This window comes from Amblyomma americanum, chromosome 1, assembly GCF_052857255.1.
Source record: "Amblyomma americanum isolate KBUSLIRL-KWMA chromosome 1, ASM5285725v1, whole genome shotgun sequence".
NCBI classification, from domain to species: Eukaryota; Metazoa; Arthropoda; class Arachnida; order Ixodida; family Ixodidae; genus Amblyomma; species Amblyomma americanum.
Genome location: NC_135497.1, coordinates 132,168,469 through 132,196,466, shown reverse-complemented (window position 1 = coordinate 132,196,466; position 27,998 = coordinate 132,168,469). Strand labels below are relative to the sequence as shown.

Below are 27,998 nucleotides of genomic sequence, written 5' to 3'. Positions count from 1 at the left end.
AAAAAAGATAGGGAAGTAGCTATATCGCCCGTATATACCAGTGAAAAATGAGCATTCTCCAGAAAGCTTCACAGTAGTTCATTGCTCATGCAACTACCTGTACGACCACGATGGGCTCAGCCATGCAGTGTCTAGCGCACTCTTTTGTTGCTTACGTTTTTTTCAACCAATCTTGAAAGCTTTTCTTACCACTCAATTTCAGCTCACAAATTCAATTTCAGGCGCCGTCATGATCATTCAGCAGAAAAAACAAGCATCTCACGTATACCATCAGTACGATATACAAGCACCAGAACACTATCCAGGCGGCACCTGAACTCCCTGTTTATAAACCATGCTGCAAAGTAAGAGAGGTAAGCGACACCTGGCATTCTACTAGGAGGCAATAAATGCCATCGCGGAAAGGGAACACAATAAGGCACAGGAAGGATTATCAAATCGGACAATTTTAAACGTTGCCAACGTTTGGGAACAAAGCAACCGAGGTTTCACATTCTTTTCAGCGAAAATTAATCCACGACAAAGCATCGCACGCTGCGAATTAGCGCTTCTCGAGACTCAGCTATGCAGCGGAAAGCAATGGCGCATTCCTACTTTGTTTGCTACTTTCTTTTTCCTTCATGACATTCGCAACATCCTATCTTTTCTTCTCTTTTCTAAGCTTGCGTTTGTGATCAGGGTTTTTCGTCCAGGGCGGCGTAATTAAACCTTAATTTGCATTAATCTCCCCGGCGAACGGCGCGCAGTACCGTTGTTATGCGGGGTCGCTAATAGGCTGCATGATCCACAGCAGAAACCAGCTCGTTTTCACGGAGAGGTGGCCCTGACAACGAATGTAATAACTGTTTTGTTGCCTTTTGCGTTGCCTGTTGTCAGCCTGGTTGTTCGTTTACACTTCTTGCTGTGTTATTAGTTTTACTGTTAATAAGAACCCCCAGTGGTCTACGCGTATCGTAAGCTTGATGACTCATAATATATCGAAGAAACAAAGCAACGACATTAAGACCATAATAAGGGTAACATGGAAAGAAGAATTTGGGACGGCCATCTTTCCCCCAGGGGCGATTAGAATGTGTCAGCGAGCAGATATATTTGGCAGCCTAACGCATTCTTCCTCCGCTGCTAACTTTCGCAGCCCTTGTGGTCATTTTGGACTATGTTTTAAGGACACACCCGCAATTAGTTATGAGCATCCAGATCCTTCCGGTGCTGCAAACACGCGCCAGTCCCCGTCCAGCGGGGCAGGGGGTGCTGTCGGCCGTGCCTCGAAAGGGTAGGCCGTGCGAGACACGCGCGTGAAGTGCGCGGACGAGCCACGATGAGTGCTCCCCTACCAGGACGGCATCTTCATCGTGCGGCGTTCCTCGCATTCCGCGCCACTTCCGCGGGCTTCCCGTATATAAGTGCCGTTGTGGCTCGTTGCGGCCGCGATGCCGAAGCCCGCTCGGAGCGGGAAAAGGCCCCCACAGGCGAGGCGGTGAGGTGCACCTTGCGCGAGGGGCACGCGCAAAGTGTGGAAAGGGGGGGGGGGGGACAAATTGAATTTCGCCTTTTCGGCGAAGACTGAATTGGCGCGAAGGAGCCGTGACAGTGGCGTAGCCAAGCGAGAGGGAGGCGTCGCCCTGCAAACACGGACACGACCCGGCGGATAAACAAATGCTCCCCCGCAGCGCTGCTTATAGGGTCCACTACTGTGGGCTACACAGCGGGGGGGAGTTGAGACTCGCCGCGGACTCGACCCTCCGTCGCCGGCTGTAGCGCACCTCGAGGGTCGCGGCGGGGCGCTCTATCGACTAGCCAGGGCTCTTCTTGCGGCTTAAGGGGCTCTTACGTTTCAAGCTTCGATTGGACCGCGGCTCGACTTAGTATTGCGCCACCACGGCTGTTTTATTTCTAATGTGTGTATACTGATGAGTCAGCGACCGAGTGCCGTTCACTCGCCTACTTCGGTATTCATGGTGCACTCTGTATAGGTAGGTCGGCTGATGTGAGCGCAGCTTTTGCTTCTTCGGGACGTTAACGCAGCTCGGCTCCCTCCTTGCCATTAGTTTGGGAAAACCCTCTGCTCTGCAATAAGGAAAGAAAGGCGAAGTTTTACTCAGTACCTCACTTTCGATCGAGCCTATATTAATAAAAAAAAACAGGTAGCAAAAGAAAGGCGCAAGATTTCATTATTTATTGTGTACTTTTATGTAGCAGTATGTCCTTTTGTAAACGCAAATGGGCGAGGTAATACAGGACTTTTCTTCGGTAAGAAAAAAGACAAAGAAATGGACGGGGAGGACGTAAAATATATCGTTTATTCCTTCATTTTAAACACCCTCAATTGCCGTGTGGCCATAAAGAGGACTAGTTGTTATTTCCATGAAACAAAAAAAGTGCCAGGAAAAAGCGACCGCTTATGGAAGGTTTTGTTAATGGTTATGTGTTTTAATGTCCGAAAGCGACTCAGGCTATGAAGGACGCCGCAGTTGAGGCCCCCGGATTAGTTTCAATCACCTGGGGTTCTTTAACGTGCACTGACATCGCACATTGCACGGGCGTCTAGCATTTCGCCTCCATCGAAATGCGACCGCCGTGGCCGGGATCGAACCCGCGTCTTTCGGGTCAGCGGCCGAGCACCACAACTGAAGCCATCGTGGCGGCTTTGCTTGTGGAAGGTTTAAAATAAAGTTCTCATGTGACTATAAAGTTACACCACTACGTTCCAAAATAAAACAACCGACATACCCGATTGACGCGTCGCACAATGTAATAAAGCGAAATGCAGTTTAGTGGAAAAATCAATCAGGAAATAATAGAACAAACGGAAATTCATTATAGGACCAATTTCAAAAAGAAGGTGGGTCCAGTCTTGGGGCGTATATTGGCTTCCTTCATTCACGTTACCAACGCCTTTTCGGTACAGGGCTGGTGTTTGGGTAATGCAAAGATGTGTTGCTTACTGTACACAGCCCTCTTGACACTCTTTGCGTCTTTTTGAAAGAGCCACTACGCGATTTACAAGACATCTAACGTCTCATGGACTGTAGTACTGCGGCTTTTCTAATGGAGACAGGCGTCTGTATCAAGGTCTTGACTAAAACCTGCTACTCATAAGAGAGCCGTGAAAATAACGCTGTGATAAAGCACCGCACTGAGAACCAAGGCTGTCAGCAATGCTGCAGACGTTGCAACAAAGCTGCATGGTTAGTATATCACCGGAGTGATAAATTAACCATGCCACTCCAACATTGGCCGCTAGCCTGTCTTGTTCTTAGAAATAAACAGTTTTTTTTTATCAACAGAAAGGCGCGCAGCCCAGCATATTAGGCGCTGCTGCCGGAGGCCTTGACGTTTGTGGAGAAATATGGCTACGGCGCAGAGTGGCGTTATCTCAGCGAAGAAGATAAGGTACAGAAAATGGCTCCAGTGAGTCACAATAACGCCAACAAGGCACTGCTTCCTTCTAGAAAACGAAAGGAAATAAGGATAAGCAAGAGGTTCGCTGCAAGTGCAGCGTAGCACAACTGTTTTATGAGCAGCCATTGCCCACTTCCTCCTCGGCTCGCGACTGTAATGGTGTCGGCGCAAAAATTGCGCTATCAGGCGTTCACGCTGCAAGGCAAACAGTGTGTAAACGACAGCCGCTGGCCGTAAAGGATATTTTGTAGAACTCTTCCTCTGTTTGCTTATTCACCGAGCCTACCGTAACTGCGTCGATGACTGCGCACTCAAACTCGTAATTTTTGGCAAAAGAAACAAGTGCTTTCGGATGTTAACAAGTCACGTCATGAGGCTCTTCCAGCTTTTACCTGAGACGGCACCGAACTTTGGCGGGGTTCTCTTGAGCAACATCGTTGAAATTCAGTTCTTTTCGCGCTGGCCGTAATCCTGGCAGGCTGAAGCGCTAGAACAGCTGCGCGCTGACATCTCGGCGTCTGTGAGAAAAACCTCTGGCTGCCAAGATTAGAAGTAGCACCGAGCTGATTCCACTTTAAGATGCGAGCAGTGGGAGAAAATACTGATCAGTTGTGCGTAGGCAGCATAACTTTATTCTTTCCGGTAACTTCCGCTTTAGGGTGAACGGTGACAGATCGATTGGCTGATTTCATAAAATCAGAAATGCTTCAGTACTTGTCCTGCCTCGCGCACAACACCAAGAAGAAAATATTACGTCAGAATGAAAGAAAATCAGTCAAACCTTCAAGGCACGGTGTTCTTCGATGTCCTTCCTAACTGCGAAGAAACCTTTAAGGCACTGTCCTTCGATGTCCTTCCTAACTGAGAAGAGCTAGTTCGTTATCATCGTAATATTCAGGCTTGCCATGCTTGAACCTAGGAATAAATTCTGCGTAAGGTAATGTGGAGCAATGCGCTACAAACAAGGAAGTACTACTTTTTAATCTCTTAGGAGAAACCAAGCAGCTAGTTAGGGCAGAGTGTGAACGAACCTGACATTAAAAATTTTGTACGACACAAAGCCCTGCCTGCATCCATTACGTCTAGTACAAGAGGCCCTAATTTTTGGGGGCAGGAATTGATGGAGCCATGAAGAACATTGTCAGCCAGAAATAAATGGTGATGAGACAAGTGATTTACGTACGTAGCCTCCTTGCAGTGTAGATGAAATGACAATAATGTTATGATTTCATCAAAGGAGTGCCAAATAACATATAAAGCAAAAAATCTTGTATATCTATGGTCATATTAGTAAAATACATGGCGCCATTGAGGACCTAAACGCCACTCTGCGTGGCCTTGTGTTCTAACTCGGAGCGCGCTATCATTTTGGGATAATGGCTGGTTTTCGTAGTTTCCGCGGTAGATGGATGTGTCCTGCATCATATAGTTGCTACAAGAAAGTACCCTGCTCCACTGACTGGTCTGCGGCTCATAAGTGAAATCACAAAAACGCGCTTACTCCTCACAAGTGGTGAACTCACAAATCGGTCTTTATACAAGAATTAAATGTAACTCAAGGTAGCAAAAGGTTTTTTTTTTCTTGGGGTTGTGATCGTAGCTCCACGGCCGTCTATTTTTTTTTTTACTCGCATGTGCTCCCATTAGCCAGTAACCAAGGCACTAATATAAAAAAACAAAATATGCTGATTAAATTATTCAGTCACTATTTGTTTGTGCTGTTGAGAAAATGAAGCCCTGTACGGGCATTTAAGCAAAGCTGAGAATGATATGAATTATAAGACTAAATTCAGGTTGTGCTTTTACACACTGCATAAAGAACTTCTATTTGTTCGCCAGCCATCCTCATTTTGTGCTGAGTGTATGTCACAAAAGTTGGCTTAATGTTCCACCCGCGTCTGTGCGAATGTCGTCTCGTAGCTGTGCCCCCTTGTACGCACACCGCAAGATCTCGAATACCAAATTAGCATGTCTGACAGCAGCATAGGCTGGCACGAGGTATCAGGATGTTTGTGCCAAATGAACTGCAGCGACACCTTGGTTCAATACGCATCACATATCAGCGTACATTTAACAGCGGTCGCATGGCGCCCAAAATGCTGGCCGGCTAGCTCATGGTGAAAGAACAAATAAAGACATTTGAGTGACCACTATGCGTGATTCTTGCGGCGTTAGTAACAATATGTCCTTCAGTATGACTACACTGTTCTGACTGTCTAGACACGTTTGTATTCGAGATTTTAAACTGACTTCCAATCTTACACGCACTACACAAAATTAACCAAATGTGCTCGTAACGCTGCGCAAGTCTAATTCCATTTACCTTTTCCGGCCTTAACAAGGAGCAATAACACTGCCACCGAAGTGGAAGCTACAGCTGGCTGTCTTGACAGCCCGGCCAATCATTGTTTCTCTCTGACGCTCCAACAACTTTGACTACTGGGCCCCTGGTTTGCTGGCACCAGCTGTAGTTCCGACGAAATAAAGAGAAAACACAACATTGGCATGCACTGCGCCGATACGTCATTTATATAAAGAATCGATTTCCACATTGGCCGCGAGTATGGTGAAAAATACAAACGAGTCAAAGCAGCCGTGCGTATGGCTTACGAATGCTAAGTGCGTAGTTCGACTTTCGCAGTTAACTCCGGCAAACTCCTGATTATCGTTCGGGAAACGCGCGACTTTGCGAACTACTGTAAAGGCGAGACCTATATATTAGAGAGTTCAACAGCGGCGCCTCCACTTCTCCCTTTTTTTGCGGTACGCCGAAGATTACGGAGATTCAAAATTCAAATTTTTCTTTAGGTTTTGGTTCATGGGGTTTAACGTCCCAAAGCGACTCAGGCTACGAGGGACGCCGTAGTGGAGGGCTCCGGATAATTTATACCAACTGGGGTCCTTTAACGTGCACAGACATTAAACAGTAGACGGGCCTCTGGAATTTCGCCTGCATCAAAATGTCACCGACGCGGCAGGGACCGAACCGGCCTCTTCCGCGCCAGCAGCCGAGCGCCTTAACCACTGAGCCCCCGCGGCGGCTCAGAATTCAACTTCTGAGCCAAATTAATGCTTTCCTACGAGCCCGAATTTTCCAAAGAAATATTTTATATAGGCACGACATCCATTCGTATGCATGCAGCTCAGCTCCCCGTTGTAGTACGTGGCCACACAAATCATTCAATCGAGGATTTTCTTTTTGCCTGATTTGTGCGAGCTCTATTAGGGTCTTGCGGATTCACACAGGCGAGCCTTCCAATAGGAGCTGTTGGTTGACGACATGCAGGCAAAAGCACGTAGCAGGAAATTCAACGAACATTTAAAGCCACGAACCACAAGGGAGGGCCGTCGGTAGCGGAAGAAACGGGGGTAGTAGGACTGAAAGGAGACGGCGAAAATGGCGGGAGCAGTTGCGGCCCAACTCGTCGGTGTAAATGTACGTCTTCTCCTTTTTCTTCTTGGCTCTCACCGCTTCTTCTTCGCCGGCTCCTCCGAGGTGCGTTTCTCGTTCCCCTGTTTTTGTTTTTCCCCAGCTGTCAGCCCAGGAGATGCAAGCGAAAGTGCGCTTCTTTAGAGAGAAGCGAAGGCAAATGCGCCCAAGCGTTGCGGCGGGAAAAAAGAGTGCCGGAGAAGTCCGCTTTTCGTTCCACTTCAATGGGGCCACAAAAATTGTGTTTAGAATCCTCGTCCTGAGTTCGGTCGATTCCGCACGGTCGTCCTGGGCGCACTAAGCCAGGCGAAGCGGCAACTGCTGTATACTTTGCCGCCCAAGCAAGCGCCGTTCCTGGAAGGCGGCATAAAGGGTGCCTCGTCTATAAATATCGGACTCCTCCGCGCACTCGACTGCAGACAAAAACATCACATCATGCTAGATGAGTGGCTTACGGAAACAAATTGTGGCTTTGATTTTGCGAATAGAACAGCATTTCGCTACCAATTGGCGAAGCGTAAAGCGGGAAATGACTTCTCCGAAAAAGGGCAGTCCCTACTCTTCCGTGTCGCTATCGGTTATTATTTTCTAGCGGAGTAGCCGTAGTTCGGTAGTCACTCTTCGAGTACATCCCGAAGCCGGTGCAGCTCCACCTGCACAAGTCTATGACAAGGTCATAGCGAGAGTTTGGGTAGTCGAGCACCGTACCCTAGCTCGCGCATCAAAAGTCTTGAAGTGCCCCACGCATGGACTCAACGAGTAACCTCCGGGACATGAACCCCGGGATCTAGCGGCATTGGTCTACAAGGTACGACACGCGGATGCGTGTGCTGTATTGCCGACCAATACAACGTGATTCTTCTTTCTTTCCTGTATTATGCATACAATGTACAAAAAATACTCAAGAATTGTTTTGGACTCATAGCCAGAGGGCTGCCGTCTGGTCCAATACAGACTATGGTACAAAAGTAAGGAGACAAAACTGCAACAAATCACAGTTTTTCTACTGGCGGCAGGCGCACGGGGATCCGTTGTGCCTTGCCGCTGGACTTCTGGTTCCAGGCAGCGAAGCGAGCGCAGCAAACGCGCGCTCTGGTCGCCTTCCCCAGCAAATGCTAGGGAACGGCTTTGCCCCAAGAATGCGGCGCGCACGGGAGAACCCGGCCGCCATTAGTGGCGTATACAAACGTTTGCAGCCGATAGCTCCGAAGTCGCGCCTCTGCCCCAGCCGGTAAGTCGGAAGTCTTTCTTACGTAGCCTTCTATTTCCGAGGAATGCCTCGTTGATGCTTTGTAGCTAGCTGGCCCGCTCTGTGTATTAATTGCAAGTGTAATAAATAGCATATGAGCGTTAACGCTGTGTCGTCCCTTCCCTTTGTCCCTCGAGAACGAACCCCTCCGAAGTTAGCGAGCGGGAACGCTGCATCCACGGAGTGGGAGTGCGGGCGGGGCGAAAGACTTTGTTCCCCCCGTATTTCCACACCCTTTAAGAGAAAAAGGAGTAGGGTGAGAAAAACAGAGAGAGAGAGAGAAAAATTGTCGGTGGTTTAGCTCTGGTTAAACCTGGAGTGACGTGATAGCTACAGCTGGCCGAGTGGAACTTGCTCAGTTGAATTGCAAAGTCAGGTTCTCGCCGCTCCGTTTCGCTGGGCGTTCCTTCTTCATTTTCGTCCCACTTGACACAGTGCATGCGCACAGCTGTGGCAGCTCCGTTTCGCCGACGCGCCGTGCCGTCGGCAGCAGCAGCTGCTCCGCACCACGTGGCTGGTCACGTGACCGGCCTGGTGACGAACCACGTGATCAGCCACGGAGCCGCGCCGTTGGCAGCTGCTCCGCACCACGTGACCAACCACGTGACAGCGTGGCGGCGCCGCCACGCTGAAGGCTAGAAATGCCACCGTAATGTAGCTATCGCTGCAAAATGGAGTAGGGCTAATTGATCATTCTTGCGTCCTGTCATCGCGCTTTTTTCTCAACATGTCGCCTTTAGAGCAAAAGCCACACTTATCTACCTGATCCGCTGTGACGAGGCCGCACGCTGAGCAGTGCGGGTTCAGAATGCGTTCGCCCCCTTTGCGAATAGCTCTAGACGCGTGAAACACTCCAGCAACGAGCTTTCTGGACTCACCTAGCGGGTCACCGTAAAACATCTTTGAGGAGAACCGGTGGAGAGTGCGGCCTGCTGACCGGAACTTGAGGACTGTTTGATGCTACCAGTATCGCGGTTTTAGTCAAGGAGAATGACGGTCACTAGAGAGGATAGCGTCTGCACCTCGCTAACACGACTGGGGCGGGGGGGGGGGGGGGGGGGGGAGGAATCGGGATGGAGCGTGTGTGCATGCTGAGTGCGCGGCTAACTGGTTGCTGGTGCTCGAAGCTGCATGGCGACAACGACTTCCTGAGCCTTCCGCCACACGTACGTATTGCACAATAATGCGTGACCGCAACTTTGACGGAAGGCGGCACAGAAAGGGACCGTTATGAACCAAACAGTGCCTCCCTCTCATATTGCACTGTGTTCCGGCGCTTCTAGCAATATCGAAATGCGTTATCGATCAGGGTCAGTAGTCGACGTTGTCACTGCCACGTGGCATTCTAAATGTGGCGCGGGAAGTACTGCCGGTTATTTGTGCAAATACTCCCGCTACGAAGAAACGAACAACCAAGAAGGCATTTCTGGCCAGTAGCGATGTTTTTAGCGGCATCGGCACATTTTGTTGCTGCCCGAAACAATGCGCACCAAGAGAAGTGTCAGGAGGCTGCCGACAAAAGCTTTAGATTCACTTAGCTTGTTTTCCACTGATAATACTTTCAGATCATATGGTCTACAGCTATGAAGGAGAACGTGGTCCTCGTCAGCAATCTGCAGAAGAGACGCACAGGGGACGAATATGACAAAGCAATGCAGCCTAATATATAGTTTGCTACCACTTTCACATTGTTGCAGGAAACTAACTGTGGGGAATGTGTAGAGAGTTCCGAATCCGATATAACGTCTAGACAAGAAATATAAGCAAAAAATAACAGAGAAGCAAATGAACCAGCGCATTGCATCCCAATTCTACTGCTGATGCAGGCAGGCCTTGAGCTATAATGCAAACCCCTTTCTTCCCCCACCCCCCGATCCTCGGTCAACAAAAAAAAACAATAGAGGCCCTTTATGATTATTTTAGTAACCCGCGTCATGTCTTTTCCGTCACATACATAAAGCGCCCAGTCACCCGAGTTTTTCGACCTACCTCCCTTTCTGCTGCCCCCATAGAGGCGTCTGTATGAGGTGCCAACGACTGGTCGGAACTATCTGAAAATACACACAATCGAGCCCACTTGGCCCCCTCCGCAATTTGTTATTTCATGTAGGTGTTCCGTCTCCCATCCCTGTTTATGAAAGAGGTCACGGTGCTGTTTGTTGGGAGGCATACATTATTCGCCCATTTCCTGCCCAGTGTTGCGTGCTCACTTTTATCTGCGCCTACCGCGTTGGTCTCCAGGCGCGATTGCGAATATATTCGCTAGACGCCAGAGCCTTGACACAGTTCACGTTTCCTCCCTTTCAATACAAAGCGGACACGCGCGCCGTCAAGACAAGCGGCCATCAAGCGTCGATTATGTCTCTGTCCTCCGCGGTGCCATGTTCACTTTGTCGCCCCCTGGTAAACCTGGTAAATAAATAGTCTCGCAGTGAGACCCCGCAAAAAGGGTACACGAGAGCTGTCGACAGACTTCACCAACGGTCCATCTGTGCTTTCCCTGTTCGCCTGAGAAAAGCTGCAGCAACTAATATAGCAAGCAGAGCGAGGCCTGCTTCACTGCGCCGACGCAGAAGCAGCGGCAATGGCGGTCGCGAAAGAAGTGGAACAGAAAAACGGATGTCACGGCGCGCATTATTGACCCTCTCGAATGTCCGTGCCTGTCCTGTCCTCACTCTCTTTGCTCTACCCAGCTCGCCGGCTGCTGGTCACAAAAGCGTGGCGCCCATCGCAGATAAATTTCCAAGATTTGTTTCCCCGGGAAAAACAAGTGTGTTTGTGTGTGTGAATGTGTGTGTTAGCCTGCTTGGGCTTGTGTGTCCGGGCACGTCTGAGGCACCAGCTGTTGGCGACTCGACAGGTCGCCTTCATTTGACAAGTGTTTTCTAACAACAGTTCCAACCATTTGTTTTATTTGGAGAAAGAAAAAAAAACAGACTGTTTTCGAAGTAGTGTGTACCTCCATCTCTTAGCTTTCATTCAGGCTGCCTGCATATACAATGCCAACTCGAGTTTCTTAAGCAGCTAAAATAAAAAATCATCTTGTTTTTCTTAACGGTGCGTGAGCTCCAATAATGTCATATTCCTAGACGTGCGCAGTCGAAGAAGAAACATTGAAAGCTTTTCATAGGCTGTTTTTCTTTATTATTCATTCAATTCATAAACAAAAGCATTTAGGTTTCGTCGTAACGGGAAGCTTGCAGCCATGAGACGCCGTACACGGTCGCTTAGCAAGAACAATCGAGTGGGGCATTTGTATGCCGACGACTAGCCCACTTCACTACACACGTCTGTTTTGTATACTGCCCTGCCATAGAAGACTGCTGTGTGCACACAATTACCAAAATCCGGCTGCGTTCAACTGAAAATTACAATATAATTTCATAGCATCAAATTCGTTTGTATTGAATTAAGCTCTGTTCCGATTAACACTTTCGAAACGCCTGCTGAGACATAAATGCAAAGCAATAATATCTGATAAGTAAAACTCAAGTATCAGGCATTTGTCACATATCCATCTTGGACAAGCCCGAACGCCTGAAAGCTGAATTTATTGGGGCTGATGCTTCTGCAATTCGTGCTTGTGACTCTGTTGGTTTAAAATAATCATAGAGCAGTGGGCAGATTTTTCCATTATTTAAATCCTCCAGAGGATAATATTAAACTATGCGATTGCCTGCGTGCCGACGACCCCATTGTGTTTCCAGACGGTCTCACGGTGGGTGCTTAGATTATCAGCTATATGGTTGGTCGTTCTTGTAACGAACAACGAGACGAGTAGTTGTTATCCATAAAAAAAAAGACATATTCTGTGCAGAAGAACCTGCTTTCCTTTCTCAGCGAACTAAAAATGTTTATAACATATCTGTTTCAGTCTGTCAACAAAAATTACATAAACTCGCCATCGCTAAACACAGCGGGGGTAAGTTAACTCTTCACTTAATAAAGAGAAACGAAGTCCGCGCTTTCATAATCGTGTCTTGGCGCGTTAAACTTCCTTCGGGGCCACTGCGCATAGGCTGAAGCAACAGGACTGGCTTCATTAGTTTTTAGTTGCTGTCGAGACACGCATAACTGCCCATGCGAGGAACAATGAAGAGCAGAAAAATGGCGGCGACTTACCGTGCTGATTCCTGCGGAGTTATTCATCCGGCGAACGAATATTTCCAAGACAACCTTTGTTTGATTCTTCTTTTGCCAGATTACGAAAGTCGGGTTTAACAAAATCCTTGAAACATTTGGGGTTTACTTTTCCTTGTTTGGTGTACCAAACTTCTACTTTTTTCTTCATTCCACCTCTACCTGGGGAGCGCAATCGCCGCCCGCACTTCACTAGCAGACTTATTTTTTTTTTTTTTGCTTTATGGCGTTTAATGCCCCTCAGCTACTCAGGCTGTGGGGACGCCGTAGTGAAGGGCTGCTGGTAATCTCGACCACCTTGGCACTTTAGCGTGCACTTGACATCGCACAGTACACGGCCTCCAGAATTTCGCCTCCATCTAAATGGGACCGCCGCGGCCGGAATCGAATCAGCGTCTTTCGGGTCAGGAGCCGAGCACTCTAACCACTGAGCAATCGCGGCTGCTTCACTGCCAGACTGTCTACCTGCTAATATTGAAGAAAGCGCATCTCTTAGATTGCAGCGGGATGCAAACAGTGGGAGTTATGGCACTTGATAGTTAATTTCCGAAAATGTAACCCGCGTGCCGCCTTTAGCGGATCTGCTCACCTTCCTGCGCTATCGACTTGTCAAGAAGGAGCATCAATGAAACCTTGTACCAATATCCGTAGACCCCCAGTGCGAATAACACTGTCACGCATGCAGCGTGTAATTGGTGCTCGCTGCCAGCTTAGATCTTTGGGCGGCCGCGACCATAATAAGACCACTCAATGGCAGAAGGCCCCTATGTTTTTCCAGCCAAATAAGTACTGGACAGTCCTTAAACTGTTATCATGCTTGTGCACGTGAGCGGCAGTGTGCATGTTTTCATAGCCATTTTTTTTTGGTGTAATGACGACATAGCTACCTTTATGACATATTTTTTGTTTACCATGCTTCGAATATTTTTCTGTACAATCATATTTTGCGACTGTACATTGCACTCATACCCTGCGAAGCCGCTAGCACGGCCTAAGAAGGCCGATCAATTTATCCGGCATTTAAGGAGCGTTTACCTCTTGTGATGGCTGCTAATTTATGTTCTAGCGGACGTTTGTGCCAGGCCGTAAATGACAGATCGACGCCTCAAGGTCGGTACGCATTAATAATGAAATGGCTCATCGCAACCCGCTCTTGGAGTCGAGGTGAGAGAGCACCATGCTCTCTATTTCTGTTTTCTTGTCTCCTTCCTCATTTGGCAGAGCACAAGTTGCATGACCTTGAGTATTATTTTACACTATCTGTGTGGTACTTTCATTTGTCATCACTGAAATCCTCCGTACACTTCTGTACACTGCGTGCACTCTGAGCATTGTTAGAATGCGTGCGTGTGCTTTGCGTTTTTTTATCCTGGCTTTAGATTATATGTTTCTTTTCCTTTCGTATCAAAAACTCGCATTTTTTTTTTTGCGATGGAGCTGGGCAGCCGGCTCTATATGGTATAGTTAACGAGTCTGTAATTCTTCAAGTAGGTATTTCGCTCGTTTTCCCTGCTACAAAATATGCTCCGCACTGACAGTTGGTTTTATCTCGTCCATTGTTTTCCGAGCCTACGGTCACAGAGAATCGTTGTTAAGGCAATGCGGCCATGACAAGCAGATGACAAATAGTTGACTTCGGGACGACAATCAGTCTGTGGGACAAGTGAGCGGCAGTACAGTGAGTGGCAGTACAGGTTCCAGTAGTTTTTCCCGAGAGGGCATGTGTGGTAGACAAATTTCAGAGAAAGTAGCATCAAGGGGGGCTAGTTTTCCACTGTTTTCTCGCGTTTCTTCTGCCGTAATAATTACAGTTCAATGTACGTGCCAGCCGTACATAACGCAGTGTTGTCTGTGCGGATACTGCTGGGCACCACAGGGCGCGTTTATTATCCTAGCAACTGCCGATGGGTGCCTGCGTAATACTGGACCGACAGTATTACTTTTGTCAAAGCAAAAAGCGATAGCAGCACGTCCAAAAGAATATAGCGCTGGTTGTTTTATATCGCTAACGCTGAAGACAAAAAGAAATTGCGAAAACAAACCATTCTTGTGCTACAAGAACCGAAGCCAAATAAAGGCGTATAAAGGATAACAGGAAAGTTTTATAGATTTTTTTGCTCGCCTAATCGACAACTGTTGGCTATGGTACACGCCGTAGCGGAGGGTGTCGGATAAATTTGACCGCCTGGTGGAAACGTGCACCGAAAGATCGCTTGACATGCACCCAGATATCCCTACATGGGTCTCACTGCATTTCATCTCCATGCAAATGCGGTCGAGGCGGCCTGGATCGGATTCAAGAACTCGCAGACCGTACCGCAATGAAGTGACTTAAACCTCGGTGCAACTGCTACGCGATCATTCCTCTCCCTTCCCCTTTCAACGAACTGGCTGCAAATATAATTGAGAAGCATGACGCAGAGAAGAAGCTATTTTGTGCACTTTCTTGTCATTGGGTTCTGTACTATGCCTACGCTGCAAAAGCGCCTTCTTGGCTACAAATGCCAGCTGCTCTTGTGGGCCCTCTTAGAGATGTTGAAGTTCAAAACTGAAAAGGCGACAGATATATAAGACGCGGAGAAAAAAAAAATGCTCAGGCGATCATAGGATGTGACGCGACAAATCAGCGTTAGCAGGATTGGTTCTACAGTTCGTATTTACATTGTTCGTCTCCTCCTGATTCTTCGATTTTGATTTCGCATTCACTTTTTGGTTCCGCTGCTGCATGGGCTTTTGGGGGTTGGAGGTTTCTCGAGGGTGGAGTGAGTTGGTGGGTAGTGGGTGGAGGCTTGTAGGTGGGAGATCAATTTTTACTGGCGGGTGCTCCGAAGGCGGCACTTTTCGGGCCGATAGGATACCCGGAAGTTGCTTCGATCCGCTCCGATCCGCTAGGGGCGCTGGAGGGTGCAGACTTCAGACCACAGACCACGCAGTTTTGAGAGATGGCACTTCTACTGCTAAAACAGTAAAAAAGTAAAAACGCAGTGCCTTTAACTTCGTCACAAGGACCTGCTCTCTCTGTACTCTACTTGTTATTATTTGCTGCCCACGCAGTTCCATTTATTTTAGCCTCTATAATGGTTGCACGAAAAGGGCAGCATATTTAGCGCAAGATACACAATGCATGTGGGGAAACTTGAGGCAACGGTTAACACAACGTTTAACGAAAAAGCATGAAGCACTGCATTCGGCGGGAATTGAACCAATGCAATACTGCTAGTGGTCTTTTATTGCAAGCAGGATCATTTTTTTTTTAAGTTTAGACAAGTGTTCTTAAATAGCTCAAAAAATGCATGTATTATACACTCAAACGACTCCTGGTCTCCGTCGTTTGGATTAAAACTTTTACTGTATCAATGCACAAAAAGTTTCAATTAGAAACATGGGCAGCGTGAAAACAGCGCGAACTGATGAACGCGAATCAGTTGGAAAGTGGTATTTAATTAAGTTCGCAGGGACATAAAGTTGAGCTGCTACCTGCAGTGTGCAGTTTCTGTGTGAATCTGTTTTCGGGACAGAAGAGGTACAGTTTGCGCAGTTTAAGAAAACGTGCAGCCCTCAGGCCTCAGTGAGTGCTTTGAAAAGATACTGCTTCATGGCTCGAGATGGTGACGTTTATAACACACATTTAGTCGAGAGACAGTGTTAAGACCTTTGTTCAGAAGAAATTATCGCAAATTTCTACTCTTGTAGCACGTCTTTACACGGAGCCTGATGTATTGAATCGTCTTGCGCCCCGATCCACTGCGGCACTGAGAGACTTGTCATTTCTTTTTGCTGACTTGCTCATACTTATTGCTGCAATAAAACACTACGAATGGCGGCCTGATTGCGAACATAAACGACCCTTCATATATTATCAAGTTGTGCTTCCTTCCCCACTCAGCGTTCTAATAGCATTACATCATCGATTGCTAATATGCGTACTACACTGTTTTACTTCCTAATTAATTCATCTTTTTTGTTTGAGATGCACATCTATTTAGCCTCAACTTACAATTGTACTGATTGCACACCTGCTATGGTCCAGTAATCATACTAACTATACCATAAATAAGCAAAATAGGTAGAGTAATATTTTGTTCCGATATGAAGCTGCTGAAAGGACGAAAGAAGGACATGTCGTGCCGCCGCAATTTAGTAGTTATAATGCCACGACACATAAGTTTGAGCTTGAGTTTCTTGATTCTACCACAGTCAAAATTTTACATGATAGAAACATGCGATAAAAACGCTGTACAGCAAACTGTGATAAGGAAGGCGAGAACAAAGCCACGGTTTTGCGACTTGACAGGCCCCACCTCGTACAGAACAAACATCTACGTCGACAGCGGCAGCAGCGAAAAGAATATCAACAGCAAATCATCGCCAAAGAGAAATCACCAACAGAATATCATGCAGTGGCAGAAAATAAATGAAGAAAAGCTGAAACTGGTCATATGATTAGAAAGATGATACACTCAAAGAAACATAATTCGCAGTTGCCTGATGCAATCACAGCGGTCAACTCATTTTTTTTTTGCAATGTACGCAGGTCTTCTGAAGTGAGGTGTAGTTTATTTAATGCTTCTGGAAGACTGAAAAAAATCATCTGCACGTCGTAATTTGTGCGAGGTGTCGGTACGAACCAAATTTCTGGATATCGAGCAGGGCGCGTCGAAGTGTTTTCTATTATATTTTGCTATTTTATGCAGGGTTGTGAGCTTTTTATGCATTTATGATTTGAGAGTTAACAAAATTTAACAAAACATTGAGCATATTGACTTGAATTACTTGAGATTTTGCGAAAAGGGATTGAGTGTGGGCATGAATAGGCTGATCGAATCTATATCAAGACAGCGTTCTTTCCGTGTGTTTCGTCCTTCTCCGCTCACATATTTCAGCTCAAAATTCATTATTTTCTCCCACTTGCTACCGAGTTATACAGCGGCTTCCAACACTCTTCCTAGGACGACCGACAGTCCTCTCTGAGCTCATTTCTTTCCTAACGTGAATGCATAGCGCTGCCAGAGAAAACAGTTCAGATAAAGCGAAGACTGCGTTGTTTTCGCTTCCGTTATGTGCCCCTAAAATAATTACAGCGCGGTGGTCTTGTGGTAGAGCATCCGCTTCGCATTCTGGAGGTTCCGGGTTTGATTTCCCGCCGCCGGGTAACCACCTGTTTTCTAATGGGTACAAGATTTCCATGGCCTGGTGCTCGGCTTTTCCAGGGGGAAATGCTTTGGAAAAGGGTCTTTGACCAACCCGTTGCCTTGACGGATAAGAGATAAGTTCCGAGGTCAAGCAACCCTAAATCCGCCCCGTGCGGTAGAAGCCCATCTTGGGGCCCTAAATAATTACAAATGAGCGATAATTTTGAAGTTCACTGCCAATACCACTTTCTTTGTCCTAGAAAAACGAATGAACAGATCCGAAGAGTAACGTGAAGCGTATCTTGTCAGGAACTGTTCATTTGGGTATTCCATCCTATGTTTCTAATCACCTCGGAAAGAGAATCAGTGTCACCTCAGAATTAAAATCAATTCTTAAAAATTTTGTGATCTTAAGCTAATTTTTTAGTAGGGAAGAGTAAAAATGGAAAACGGATCTCTGTAGTGAATTAACACGGGCAAGACAGAGTGGTTTTTCTTGTATATATATGGTATTCTGTTGATCCTAAATCTTGGCCACTGCTGCATACAATACGACCCCCCCCTTCCCCTACTCCCAGCCCTCAAGAAACAAAGAACAGACTTTGTTCAAAATTGTGTTTAATCGATTTGTTACGCAAAACACGCAAGTCGCTTCAAAATACATTTGTCCGTAAAGTTCCGAGACCAAGTACATTAAAGAAATGCGTTTAACATTGAAATCATTTCTGCACCACCCCTTCGAAATAGTCTCCCTTGCAGTCTATACACAGCATCCAACGCTTCTTGATGTCTTGGAAACAGTGGGAAAACGCTTCTTGTGGCTGGACTGTCAGCTCCTTTGTCGTGGCGTCTTGAATGGCCTCCACGCTCGCCATCCAGCGACCTTTTAGGGCTCTCTTCAAACGACTAAACAGAAAAAAATCGCACGGGGAGAGGTCAGGCGAGTATGACGGAGTACAGTAATGCTGTGCTTGGCGAGAAATTTTGTCGCGCTGAGAGCAATGTGTGGCTTTGCGTTACCGTGGAGAAGGCTCCATTGTCCAGATGCCCGTAAGTAAGAGCGACAGTGTCGCAGTGCATCACATGTGTGTTGGAGCACGCGGATATAAAACTCCTGATTCACCGTCAGCCCTTGTGGGACGAACTCGTGGTGTATGACACCTCTGGCATCGAAAAAAATTGTCAGCATCGTCTTTGTTATGGTCTTCTGTCGCCGCACCTTTCTCGACGCCAGAGAGCTTGTGGACCGCCATTCGGCGCTCTGCCTCTTTGCTTGAGGATCGTATCAAAAACACCATGTTTCGTCTTCAGCAATGATGCTGCCGATGAATGCTGCATCCTCCTCTGCCTCGGAGAGCAGATCAGCGCTCACTGATGCCCGCGTGTCCTTCTGGTCCTGTGTGAGGGAGTGCGGCACAAGTCTGGCATTCAGTTTTCGTTTCCCCAAGTTCTCACGCAAAATTTGGTGGCATGTTGTCTTACTAATGTCGAGAGCATCTGATAGCATGCGGACTGTAATGATGTGGTCCTTCTGTACGAATTCCCTGATCCGAGCTACGTTATTTTCATTCGGTGAAGTTGAAGGGCGGCCCTGCCTTGTGTCGTCTTCCGCCGACGTTCTTCCTGAAACGAACCGCTTGTGTCACTCGAAAACTCGTGCCCGCAATAATGTCTCGTTGCCGTAAGCGTCACGAAGGAGCTTCACACAGAATTGTATGTTCACACGCTGTTCGAGGTGGACGTCCATCTCTCCACATTCACTCACACTAAAATCCGCAGACCACTGGCGACAACGTATTTTTCTACATGTCCTGCAACCTAGCGGAGGCCGCAGCATTTAACATAAATAGCTCAGGTTAGCCAGAAAAGATGGCGCTACGCATACGCGTCAACATTTGTTTTGTGGAATTGTTTCTAGAGAAGAAAATAAAACAATCTCGAAACTTTACGGACAAAGATTGTACTCGACACTGGAGCCTCGTACATTAATTTTTTCCACTTTCTGAAGACTCTCTGGAACTGCTCAAGCCTGATGTTGCTGATGCCTCCTGCAAAATATTTTTCACCTTCTCTACAGTGGCAACTTTCTTTCCTTTCAATATTCTTTTCATTGTCGAAAAGAAAAAGAAATCTCTGGGAGCGAGGTCAGGTGCATTTCGAGACTTGGAGACAACACGTTCCAGAGAAGCCAAATATTGGGTTACAGACATAGTTGCGTCAGCAGGAGCCTGCTAGTGATGGATTGACCAATCACCCCATCTCTGCAATTCTGGTCGTTTTCTACGCACATTCTTTCTGTCACCTCGAAACCTCCATGTCAAATTTCTGATTCGCCGCCTGCCCAGAGAAACGAATTCCGAGTACACGTTTCCCCTCACATAAAAAAAAACAAAAACAAAACAATGAGCATCGTTTTCACGTTTGACCTCACTTCTCTTGTTTTTTTGTGTGTTCTTCGTGCATGCAGGTGAAATAAACTTCGCAGCAACGCGTCTCACGTAAAAATCGACGATTAAAATCCACTGACAGGAGCTCCGACCACACCTGCAGCTTCTGAAACCTCGTAAATTTTTCACCGGCCATCCTTGTTGACTTTCTTTCGAATTTAAATGGCATCCTTGTCAGTGCGACTTGTTGAAGGGCGCCCAGATTGGGGAATATTTTCAACGCTCATTTTACTATTTTTAACCGCGGAAACCGCTGGAAAACTCATTACTCTACCCCAAAGGCTTTTGAAGCAGTTCATGTGCCTGAGTGGCTGTTTTTCCTAGACAGAAACAAACTTTCAAGCAGATTCGCTGCTCGGTACGGTCGGATGCCATGATTTTGTAAGAGGAATTTATCAACACAAGCCCGCATAACCTTCTGCGACGATCTCCACCTGGCTACGAGCTTGTATCATATGCAACTACACTCACCTAGTAGGAGAACACTCAGCCGCAATTAGGAAGAGCTCTAAAAAGCTGTCCGTTTTTTTTTCGCCTGCTCCTCACTTTAAACCTTGCGGTGACACATTTACATCCCTAAATACTACAATTTTCAGTACCCGCATCGTTTGCAAACAGGCGGAGTTTGCTCCCTAAGTCTGCGACATTTGCTTATTCTCTCTCTCTCCTTCTGAGGGTTTAATAACCTTGTTGGTTCTTATCTGGGAGCCGTACGGCCATTAGAAGCATGTAACTGAAGATGGGAAAACGCGCAGTATGCAGTGTTGGAGGAATCGCGCTGTGCTACGAAAGCGAATACACCGCTAGTAAGGGTTCAGTACAAAGACGCGTAGAAACATAGTAGCTTGCGTACCACGCAGCTTGTTAGTTGCACCTGGACCTTAAGTTTTACGGCGAAATTTTAGCCCTTATCAGTTGAGGGATTTCGGGCTTATTCGCGACGAATGCTTGCTCATTCCATGCTCGGAAAGCAATATAATTCTTCGCTTTCATCTTTGGTGTACGCTTCCAGTACATTATTGCGCGTCGGTATTCGCGTTACGTTTCCACACGTTATTCAGGGAGTGGTAGCTAAAGCTGAGCACAATGTGAATGGTGTTCGGAGGTGTCTATTCCTTCCCTCTCCGGTTTTTCGAACTCGTCCTAAGGATAGTAGAATGGGGTTCTACATCAGGAAATTTTCTTCATTAGGGAATTCTGGATAGTTCTCAAAGAGAAGAGCCAAACTTCACAACTTCACGAGTTTTCAGGAAATTTTATAAATTAACAAAAGAATGGCAGATTTTTTTCGTGTAAAGGTATGACAAACTGGCCAGGTAACTTACTGCCGTCATAGCTTACTGATCCTGCGGACGCTTACGTTGTGTACCGAACGTTAATACAACGAAAAGCTGCTGCCATTTCGTCTTTCCACGCACTCTCCTATATGTCATGCCTTAGCGCTTAGCTTCGCGCTGGGCGCAAATAGCTAGATACACATAGCCCGTACTGTCCTTTCCCATGAATTATGCTGATTGACGCACTGTTATAATGCCCACATAAATTAGTGTGGGCAGTTAAAAAATCAATAAAAAACGCTGCCCATCCCGCACCGTGTAAAGCACAACGGGCTACAGTAAAAGTGACTTGCGACTGGCTAAAGTGCTACTGGTTAAAGCCTAATGCAAAGCGATTTCCCTTCACTGCATTAGCTTGAATCCTTGGCGCAGTGGTCAGGCAAGCAAAATTTCGGACGCCGACTCCACCACGTTCGCTGCGCACGCGTACTCATTACACGGCGGCCGTGATGCCTGTAGTTCTCATCGGCTTACAGCTGTGTTTAGGCATTGGGTCTCATTGAGACTTGTTCCACGTATAGGCACATTTTTCTTGATAACGAACGCTCTGAGCTGTCGGCGTTGCTTTTAGCGCACTCTGTGTCAAAAGCTTAGAAAGGTTGCTCTTCAAGACAAGAGGGTAGGTCCCTTCGTTTCAGGCTTTCATAATTTCTCAAATGCGCGGTTTAAATGTTTGGCGCTATTGGGCTGAAAATCGGATAGAAATCGGGTTTTCGCTGTTCCATAATCTGTGGGTTTTATCGGCTTATTGCAGAAGGAAAACCCATAACCATTAGCCCTCGTCTCTCTATGGGGCAAAAAAAAAAGAAACAGTTGTGAAACCTGGAGCCATCCTTCAGCAAACAGCAGTCTTACTCACTCATTATGATGATGAAGAACACATTTTAGTTGGAACTAAAATTGGTGGTCGGTCCCCCTATTCCGGGAGTCCATTGGATCTTGCAGCATCTTTAGCCCTTTCGGTGTAGCTCCTGCTTAACTTTCGGGTCTGAGCTGGACGGCATTTGTTGTTGTTGTTGTTGCCTCACATACAATGGCACATACCCACGGTGGGGGATTGGCCAGGGTTTGGTGCAGATCCCAACAGGAAAAATCTCATCCAGGTTTATATCAAGCGGCTCATAAATTGAGAGGAATCTGAGATAAAAAGATAATCACGAATTTTGAGAGAGCTTGGGGAAATCGACGGCATTTCCTTCCATCGCTAATACTTTTATCCTTCGCCTTCCTCTTCTACCGCACCACTATCGCCGAGGAGCAAGCCGCCACGGTGGCTGAGTGGTTATGGCGCTCGGCTTCTGGCCCGAAAGACGCGGGTTCGATCCCGCCCGCGGCGGTAGAATTCGATGGAGGCAAAATTCTAGAGGCCCGTGTACTGTGCGATGTCAGTGCACGTTAAAGAACCCCAGGTGGTCGAAATTTCCGGAGCCCTCCACTACGGCGTTTCTCATAGCTTGAGTCGCTTTGGGATGTTAAACCCCCATAAACCAAACCAAACCTATCTACGAGGAGCGCCGCCTCTAATAACGCATTTAACAATGTACAAGCTTTAAAGGTTAGGTTGGGTTACATGAAGCGCCATCCACCACCAATTCACCTACCTCCTCCCACCACAAGGCCTCCGCCCACTAGTAGTCCACGTTGCCGAGAAAAAACGACGAAGAAAACGAGTTCAAAGACGCAGCGGGAAAGCCAGCAACCCTCCAGAAGCACCAACCACCTTCCCATCACACCCCGTTTCTAGGGGACTACCCACTGTTGTGCTCGCGCTCCTTTCCTGCTGTTGAGTTCGGCGAATTTGGACATTGGGAGGATTCCCCGAAAACCACCGCCAACGTGAATGAGCCCTCTGGAAGAAACTTGGCTGCAGAAATGTCGGAAGCAGCGACGGCAATGGCGTCCCCACGTAGTCGAGCATGCCATCTGGTCGACGAACTGAGCGTTGTCGTCATAAGTCACGCTGGGGTTGAAGATTAGGGGAGAGCTGCGCCTTCGACAGAGGTTCCGCGTTACGGTCTTCAGACGACGAAGTACAAGGTCTTTCTACCCCTGCTGGGAGACAGCCTGATATTCCTGTGCCACATGGGCCCGCATTCCTGTGTCTCGTACGCGCATTCCTGGGCTACATGGGCGCATTCCGGACCCACGGGAGCGCCCACCTGTAAGCTGTAGGCTGTGCTGACAACATGACCGTGTCCTGTTCCCTTTCCATCGACCGAGCTGCGAGAGAACTTCAGCACCGCTCTGGTGAGAAAGGGCTGCTCCGTTAGATTTCAGGAATGACATGGAAATTTTCACGCATTATTTTTGACTAAAATACGGCTACGGAAACTGATTTCCGCCACCCAGCTTTCGTAGTCTTCTTAAAAAGCGACACGTTCCCTCGATTTTTGAGATCAAGCGTCACGTGTCGGCTGCGGCGTGCCATGTACCAGCCGAAAAGCAGAAGACAACGAAACAGTGCTGTGCTGACCATTCCCCGGCACAGCATTGAAGACCTACTAAAGTGCACGATCTTCGCCAACCACCCGGTGAGCGCATTCATTCCGCCTCATCTAGCATGTTCCAAGGGCTTGGTCCGAGGGGTCGACTCTAGATTAAGCCCCGTGGAAACGCTTGAGAACCTCTCGCCTGCGGGAGTGATTGCTGTCCATCGATGCATCAGGATGGTTGATGGAGTAAAAATTCCTACGGAGTCCGTCATTGCCACATTTGCAGGAATATCTTGCCCGTCAGAGATAAAAAGGTGTGGCCATTGGTTTTTCGAGTAGATGCCTTTAACTCTCGGCCCCTTCAGTGTCAAAACTGCTGGCGATTTGGCCAGAGCCGTAAAGCCTGCAAATCGGCCTTACGCTGCTGTGCCTGTGGGGAACGTCATTGCAGAGAGGAATGTCCGGAACAGGAAGAGAAATGTTGTTTGTGTAGTGGTGCTCACCCTGCTGATTCGCCTGACTGTCCTGCACGAGCGCAAGAAGTTCAGGTGCTTGAGCTTATAGACAAGCGCAGATGCACGCGGAGAGAGGCTTTTGCCGCAGTCAAGGAGAGAGCCTCAAGCTACTCTAGTGTGGCCGCCAAATTCCCACCCATAATGGATTCTAGTTGGTCCCAGGCTATTACAGCGGCAGTTGAGAAATCGGTGGCAAATGCAGCGGGTCGCATTATGGAAACCGTATCCACGTGCATTTCGCAGGCCATAGCTGCTCAGATGACCAATCTTCTGCAGGTGTCCACCGCTGCGCTCTTGCCTTCTTTGGCTTCGGTAGCTCCTCCTTCTGCAGTAATCGATTCCGCTCCACAGGGCCAAGAACAATGTGAGCAACAAAATACCTCTCAGGCCTCTCCCTCGAACAGCGTTATGAACGCATCCTCAATGGACTGTATGGATATGGAGTCTGATCTTCGCGCCCAGAAACAAAGTGGGTCTCCTCTGAATATTGCAGGTCCATCTTGCCCCCAGTCAAAGACAAAAAAAGTAACGCAAGTCAAAATGCTAAGACCAGGATTCCAGAAAAGGCAGTCGTGGCTGAGGCTCTCTCTCCGAGATAGGGCTCTTAAGTGCACTCCAGTGGAATTGTCGGTCTATATTCTCAGCTTCAACAGATTTAAATTGCCTATGCAATCAGCTTCTACCAGATTTAGTTGCTTTACAGGAAACATGACTAACTAAAAATTTCAATTATCATCTCAAGGATTACTGTCCGTTCCGGCTTGACCGGTCATCACGACGGGGAGGTTTGTTAGTACTCATCTCTACAAAGTTTTTCCACAGGGCATGCATTTCTTTCCAATATGCGGACAATGAACGTGAAATCCTTGCGGTTCACCTCAGTGTCCCAGCTCAACAGCCCTTTACGGTAGCTAATGCATATTTCCCGTGTGGTGTGCGTGACACTCGGCCCCTTGACTCACTCATGTCTAGTAGCCGATCTCAGGTTCTATTACTTGGAGACTTCATTTCGCATCATGTGACGTGGGGGTTTAAAACAGACAGGTTTGGTTCTAGACTATTTGATGGGGCTTCTGACAACAAGTTGATCTGCACCAATTCCCGATTGTCAATGTTTGTTCGGAGTCAATGCTGCTCTGCCCTGGATTTAACTTTTTCCTCCCAAGGAGTCTCTGTTATGTCTTGGACGCCTGTTGACTGTGCAACAAACAGCGATCATCTACCGATTAGTTTCAAGTTTGCGTGTAAATTAACTCTTCCTGAGCGAAATCAGCGCACGTTAATAAATTACAGTTGCTTTAAAGACACGCTAAAATCAGCCCTCCAAATCACTTCAGACCCGTGCGCTCAGACAAGTGCCGAAAGCAAGGCTGCACATCTATGTTCAGTACTGGACCATGCAAGGGAAAGTCTGAATTTTTGGTTAAGGGAACAAAGGGTGCAATCTCGAACAATTGGTGGAATGCTGAGTGCACGCGTGCATAGAGACGACGGAAAGCAGCTTGGAAGAAAATTCTCAACAATGTCCAAAAAAATTGGTTGGATTATAAGTACGTTGCAGCAACATTTAACCGCACTGTCACCCGTGAAAAGGAGGAGTATAATACAAATCATTATGATTTCCTTTCACAATCAGGAAATAAACGAGCTTTGTTTAATTTCATGAGGCGAAACAACGTACGTGATCCCACCGGCTGCCAACATTGAATCCCTCGTTTAGTCCACTGCTGACATCGCAAAGGCCTTAGAGGATATTACGTGTGGCCTAGAGCTTCGCTCTACATCTGCTCTACCTTCTCCTGCTATATTCACATGCACCTCAAGTGATTTCACTGAGGTCTCTATGTCTGAGCTATCGCAAATTGTTCTGCGCTTATCCCCAGTGGCTCTTGGCCCCGATAAGATCACTTCATCTATGATCAAAATTTTGTTCAATGAATCTCCTGCAGAACGGTTGGCTCTAGTTAACCATTCTATTAAAGGTCCTTGGATACCTCATGAGTGGCGTCTTGCGGAAATAGTTCCATTGCTTAAAAAGCAAGGGGAGAGCTTAACTGTAGACAACATACGCCCTTTTTCATTAACATCGAACCTAGTGAAATTGGTGGAAAGGGTCCTTCTCAGCCGTGTCATGTCATTCATTTCGGAAAATGCCCTCTTGAATGCATGTCAAATTGGTTTCAGGCCGGGTTGTTCAATTTGGTGTGCTCATACTGACCTAGAGAGTTGTATTAAATTAGCTCGCAATATAAAACAGTTTGCTGCGCTTGTCACCTTGGATGTCTGTAAAGCATACGACAGCGTTGAGCACTCGACTCTGTTACTAAGATTACAGGAACTGAACTTCCGAAGCTATTTCGTAGCCTGGATTTCTGTTGTTTTGGAAAATAGAGAATTTTAAGGCTGACAAAATGGTGTTTCCTCAATGAGATTTCCACAGACAAGAGGTGTACCACAAGGATCAATTCTCTCACCTGTTCTTTTTAACATTTTTCTAAGCTCAATTCCATGCATTCAAAATGTGAAAACTTATGTGCACGCCGACGATATTGCATTTTTTGCATCAGCAGGTGACATTCACACTCTTTATCTGACCCTGCAAAATTACCTCACTGTTCTTGACAACTGGTTAGAAAGAATTCATCTGTCCCTCAATGTGAAGAAATGCACTTTGTTAGTATTTCCGGTTTCTGTTCCTGTAAATATCTGCCTGGTCTATAGAAATAACATAATACCTCAAGTTCAGACGGTGAAGTATCTCGGAGTAATATACGACTCTACACTATCCTGGCGGCCACACATTGAGCAAGTTTCTGCAAAAGGAGTACGGCTTTGTAGTGCTAGGTCAGGCATGAAAAGGCATACACTTATGATGATTTATAAAATATACGTCCGCCCAGTTTTGGAGTTCGGGTGTGTTTTATTCTCAGGAGCTTCTGCCTATAAACTTCGCCCTCTTGTGCTGTTGGAGCGTGAGGCGTTGCGCCTTTTCTGGGGCTTCCAAAACATGTCGCCAATGCTGTTCTGCACCTTGAGGCGCGAATTCCATCGTTATCAGCTAGGTTTCGCCTTTTAACAGTTCATACAATTTTAAAATTGTGCGACTCACCTCTTCACGCTTCCAGTATAATATTTCTTAGTCAACTTTAAGCCTTCTTTAGTGCCGCCTGGTCTCGTTTTCATACTCTGTAGATATGTTACGTGCAGTCCCTCCTTGATCCCATAAATATTGATTTCACAGATGTCCGCTAAATGTATAACAACTCATCTACTGTCCAGCTTGAATTCGATGACATTTTTCCATCGAGTGCAAAGCTGCAGCCCTTCCTGCTCCTTCAGGGTCTGTTGCAGGACCACCTAAGGTCCCTTCCCTTTCATGTTCTTATTGCTACCGATGCCTCGCAGGATCGCGAAAAGGCAGGTGTGGGAATTTTTTCGCCTTCACTGGATTTGTCTTTTTCTCTCCATCTCCCTGACTTCACTCCAAATTTTATGGCTGAATTATTAGAGCAATTTTAGCCTTACGAAAATTATAAACTACCGTTTCCCAGGTCCTCGTTATGAAAGACTCTCTGACTATTTGCTCTTCATTATCCTCATCCACAGAGTCTCTGGCATTACGCCTCTTTAAGTTCCTGATTCCGCTCCATCTAAATTCGGTAAGGCTGCTTTCGGTACCAGGTCACATGGGCTTTCACTTAAATGAGGTTGCAGATTCCTTAGCAAGAGCCTCTCTCTGCGGCCCAATTGTTGCTGTCCTGCCAACGTGTGCATATACAGCTGCGGTGAGGTTTCGCAGCTACACAATATTTTAGGAATTTTCTGCCTCAGCTCTTACATCATCTCCCGAATATCAGCATCTTCTGCATCCTTGGAGTATATAGCAAAGACTGGCGCTCGCGCAGACTAGAAGT

General features: G+C 47.0%; 1 protein-coding gene across 4 annotated transcripts in view; it reads left to right on the top strand.

The window, feature by feature from the left end:
• Positions 1-27,998, top strand: part of Oamb (Octopamine receptor in mushroom bodies) — a 508,904-nt gene that overhangs the window by 42,545 nt on the left and 438,361 nt on the right. The window lies entirely within an intron of this gene.